The sequence below is a fragment of the Arachis stenosperma genome, chromosome 2 (genome assembly GCF_014773155.1).
Source record: "Arachis stenosperma cultivar V10309 chromosome 2, arast.V10309.gnm1.PFL2, whole genome shotgun sequence".
In the NCBI taxonomy this organism is placed as follows: Eukaryota; Viridiplantae; Streptophyta; class Magnoliopsida; order Fabales; family Fabaceae; genus Arachis; species Arachis stenosperma.
In genome coordinates, this window is record NC_080378.1 from 92,615,814 (window position 1) to 92,621,108 (window position 5,295).

The 5,295-nt window shown below is 37.6% G+C and overlaps 1 non-coding gene across 1 annotated transcript; it reads right to left on the reverse strand.

The window, feature by feature from the left end:
- Nucleotides 1–1,671: 1,671 nt before the first annotated feature.
- Nucleotides 1,672–1,779, reverse strand: LOC130964553 (small nucleolar RNA R71). The gene has a single exon (XR_009080642.1). It is a non-coding gene; the product is annotated as a small nucleolar RNA R71 (small nucleolar RNA).
- Between the last annotated feature and the right edge of the window lie 3,516 nt (nucleotides 1,780–5,295).

Sequence of the window (5,295 nt, forward strand, 5' to 3'; positions counted from 1 at the left end):
TGTCAATTGCATGTTTCTGTTCTTCTTGCATTTTTCGAATTCAATCATGTGTCTTCATTGATCTTCAAGTTGTTCTTGATGATTTCCTTGCTCTGATCTTTATATTCTCTTGTCTTGAGTGTTTTGTTGTTTCTCATACGCATTCTCAATTTGTTAGTGTCAATAGTATACAAACTTCTAAGTTTGGTGTCTTGCATGCATTGTTTATTTGATTTTAGTTGCATTTTGATTATTCCTCATCATTAAAAATTCAAAAAAATTTTTCTTTATGTCTTTTCAAGTCAATAATACAGAGAATTGAAGATTCAGAACATACAGCAAAGGAATTACACAGAAAAAGCTGGGCGTTCAAAACGCCCAGTGAAGAAGGAAAACTAGCGTTTAAAAAACGCTAGCCAGGGTACCTGGCTGAGCGTTTAACGCCCAAAAGGGTAGTGTTTTGGGCGTTAAATGCCAGAATGGATACCATTCTGGGCGTTTAACGCCAGGATGGCACAAGAGGGAAGATTTTGTTTTTAATTCAAATTTTTTTCAAGTTTTCAAAATTTTTCAAAATCAAATCTTTTTTAAATCATATATTTTCAATCATATATTTTCAAAATCAATTTCTTTCCATTTTTAAAAATACTTGCTAACAATTAATGATTTGATTCAACATTTCAAGTATGTTGCCTTTTCTGTTGAGAAAGGTTAATGTCTGAATCATCTTTTTAAATTTCTTGTTAGCCAAGTCATTAATTTTCAAAATCAAATCTTTTTAAATTGTTTTTCAATCATATCTTTTTAAAACCATAACTTTTCAATCATATCTTTTTGATTTCTAATTTCAAAATCTTTTTCAAAAATCACTTTATTTCTTTCCCAATCATATTTTTCGAAAATCATTCTTCAAATTTTCAAAATATTTTTAAAATCTTTTTAATTAATTTTCAAAAATTTCTTCCCCACTTCTCATATCCTTCTATTTATGGACTAACACTCCTCCTCAATGAACAATTCGAACTCTATCCCTCTTGATAAGTTCGAATTCTTCTACCTCTTCCTTCTATTTTTCTTTTCTTCTGACACCTCAAGGAATCTCTATACTATGACATAGAGGATTCCATATTTTCTTGTTCTCTTCTCTTTCATATGAGCAGGAGCAAAGACAAAAGCATTCTTGTTGAGGCTGACCCCGAACCTGAAAGGACCTTGAAGCGAAAGCTAAGAGAAGCTAAAGCACAACTCTCTGTAGAGGACCTAACATAAATCTTCAAAGAAGAAGATATGGCAGCCGAAAACAACAACAATGCCAACAATGCAAGGAAGGTGCTGGGTGACTTTACTGCACCTACTCCCGACTTCTATGGGAGAAGCATCTCTATCCCTGCCATTGGAGCAAACAACTTTGAGCTTAAGCCTCAATTAGTTTCTCTAATGCAACAGAATTGTAAGTTCCATGGACTTCCATTGGAAGATCCTTATCAGTTCTTAGCTGAGTTCTTGCAAATCTGTGATACTGTCAAGACTAATGGGGTTGACCCTGAGGTCTACAGACTTATGCTATTCCCTTTTGCTGTAAGAGACAGAGCTAGGATATGGTTGGACTCACAACCTAAAGAAAGCCTGAACTCTTGGGAAAAGCTAGTCAATGCCTTCTTGGCAAAGTTCTTTCCACCTCAAAAATTGAGTAAGCTTAGAGTGGAAGTCCAAACCTTCAGACAGAAGGAAGGTGAATCCCTCTATGAAGCTTGGGAAAGATACAAACAATTGATCAGAAAGTGTCCCTTTGACATGCTTTCTGAATGGAGCATCATAGGTATCTTCTATGATGGTCTATCTGAACTGTCCAAGGTGTCATTGGATAGCTCTGCTGGAGAATCTCTTCATCTGAAGAAGACACCTGCAGAAGCTCAAGAACTCATTGAAATGGTTGCAAATAACCAATTCATGTACACTTCTTGGTGGACGAAATTGTGATCAATGTTCTAACTATTTTGAGAGAAATCATTATTATGGCACTGGTTGAATTCACAACTCCGTTCAACTAACCAGCAAGTGTACTGGGTCGTCCAAGTAATAAACCTTACGTGAGTAAGGGTCGATCCCACAGAGATTGTTGGTATGAAGCAAGCTATGGTCACCTCGTAAATCTCATTTAGGCAGATCAAAATTGTTTATGGTTTCGGAAATTAATAATAATAAGAAAATAGATGAAATAATAAAAAGGATAGAACACTTATGCAGATTCATTGGTGGGAATTTCAGATAAGCATATGGAGGTACTGTAGGGCTCAAGGACGCCTGCTCTCCTACTTGCTTCAGCTCAATCCTTCTTACTCCTTTCCATGGCAAGCTGTATGTAGGGCATTAGTGGACGAAATTGTGATCACATGTTCTTTATACTTTGATGATGTTTACTCTTAGGGCACTGTTTATTTTCTTTATTGGAATTCACAACTCCGTTCAACTAACCAGCAAGTGTACTGGGTCGTCCAAGTAATAACCTTACGTGAGTAAGGGTCGAATCCACAGAGATTGTTGGTATGAAGCAAGCTATGGTCACCTTGTAAATCTCAGTCAGGCGGATTAAACATGATACTTAATTAGATTCAAATAATAAAATTAAAATAATAAAAGGGATAGAATACTTATGTAGATTCATTAGTAGAGGTATCAGTTAAGTATATGAAGATGCTGTATGACTCAAGGACGCTGCCTTCCCTGCTTCTACTCAATCCTTCTTACTCCTTTCCATGGCAAGCTTTGTATAGGGGTTCACCATCAGCTGTGGCTACTTTCTTCCTCTCAGGGAAATATCCTATGCGGCTGTCACTCGCACAGCTAACCAGTCTGGAGGCATCACCCATGGTTGATGGCTACATCCCATCCTCGCAGTGAAAGCTAATGCTCACGCACTCTGTCACAGTACAGCCAATCACCGGTTGGTTCCCGCTCCTACTGGAATAGAATCCCATTGATTCTTTTGCATCTGTCCTAACGCCCAGCAGGTTACAGGTTTGAAGCACGTCACAGTCATTCATTACCGGAATCCTACTCGGAACACCACAGACAAGGTTGGACTTTCCGGATTCCCAGGATCCTACTCGGAACACCACAGACAAGGTTGGACTTTCCGGATCCTCATAAATGCCGCCATCTATCTAGCTTATACCACGAAGATTCTGTTGGGGAATCTAAGAGATACACATTCAAGCTCTGTTGCATGTAGAACGAAAGTGGTTGTCAATCACGCGCGTTCATAAGTGAGAATAATAATGAGGGTTATCTAACTCATTACATTCATCATGTTCTTGGGTACGAATGAATATCTTGGAATAAGAATAAGATAGAGACCGAATAAAAGAAAATAGAACTTCATTGATACTTGAGGTACAGCAGAGCTCCACACCCTTAATCTATGGTGTGTAGAAACTCCACCGTTGAAAATACATAAGTAAAAGAGGTTCAGGCATGGCCGAATGGCCAGCCCCCTAAAACGTGATCAATGATCTCCTAAGATGAAGAATAAAACAAAACTGAGACCAAAGATGTCTAATACAATAGATAATGTCCTATATATACTAGACTAGCTCCTAGGGTTTACATGAGTAGTAATTGATGCATAAATTCACTTCCGGGGCCCACTTGGTGTGTGCTTGGGCTGAGCTTGATCAATCCACGAGCTAAGGCATTTCTTGGCGTTGAACTTTGAGTTATGACGTGTTTTGTGCGTTCAACTCCGGATCATGACGTTTTTCTGGCGTTTAACTCCAGACAGCAGCATGAACTTGGCGTTTAACGCCAAGTTACGTCGTCAATCTTCGAATAAAGCATGGACTATTATATATTTCTGGAAAGCCCTGGATGTCTACTTCCAACGCCGTGAGAGCGCGCCAATTGGAGTTCTGTAGCTCCAGAAAATCCATTTCGAGTGCAGGGAGGTCAGAATCCACAGCATCAGCAGTCCTTTTGTCAGCCTTTTTCAGAGTTTTGCTCAAATCCCTCAATTTCAGTCAGAATTTACCTGAAATCACAGAAAAACACACAAACTCATAGTAAAGTCCAGAAATGTGAATTTAACATAAAAACTAATGAAAACATCCCTAAAAGTAGCTTAAACTTACTAAAAACTATGTAAAAACTATGCCAAAAAGCGTATAAATTATTCGCTCATCACAACACCAAACTTAAATTGTTGCTTGTCCCCAAGCAACTGAAATCAAATAGGATAAAAAGAAGAGAATATACTATAAATTCAGAAATATCAATGAATATTAATTATAATTAAATGAGCGGGACTTGTAGCTTTTTGCCTCTGAACAGTTTTGGCATCTCACTTTTTCCTTTGTAGTTTAGAGGGATTGGCGTCTCTGGGGAACTTAGAATTTGGGATAGTGTTATTGACTTTCTTAGTTAAGCATGTTGATTCTTGAACACAGCTACTTATGAGTCTTGGCCGTGGCCCTAAGCATTTTGTTTTCCAGTATTACCACCGGATACATAAATGCCACAGACACATAGCTGGGTGAACCTTTTCAGATTGTGACTTAGCTTTGCTAAAGTCCCCAGTTAGTGGTGTCCAGAGCTCTTAAGCACACTCTTTTGCCTTGGATCACGACTTAACCACTCAGTCTCAAGCTTTTCACTTGGACCTTCATGACACAAGCACATGGTTAGGGACAGCTTGATTTAGCCGCTTAGGCCTGGATTTAATTTCCTTAGGCCCCTCCTATCCATTAATGCTCAAAGCCTTGGATCCTTTTACCCTTGCCTTTTGGTTTTAAGGGCTATTGGCTTTTCTACGCTCCTTCTTTTTCTATACTCTTTTTAGCTCCATTTTTTTTTTCGAATACTTCTTCTTTTCACTGCTTTTCTTGCTTCAAGAATCAATTTCATGATTTTCAGATCATCAATAACATTTCTCTTTGTTCATCATTCTTTCAAGAGCCAACAATTTTAACACTCATAAACAACAAGATCAAAAGACATATGCACTGTTTAAGCATTCATTCAGAAAACAAAAAGTATTGTCACCACATCAATATAATTAAATTAAATCAATAAATTCGAAATTATGTACTTCTTGTTCTTTTGAATTAAAACATTTTTCATTTTTAAGAGAGGTGAAGGATTAATGGAATTTATTCATAGCTTTAAGGCATGGTTACATACTAATGATCATGAAATAAAGACACAAAACATAGATAGACACAATATTAAAACCGAAAAACAGAAAGAATAAGAACAAGGAATGAATCCTGAGTGAAGGTGGCACCTTCTTGAAGGTCCAATGGTGCTTTTTGAGCTCCTTAG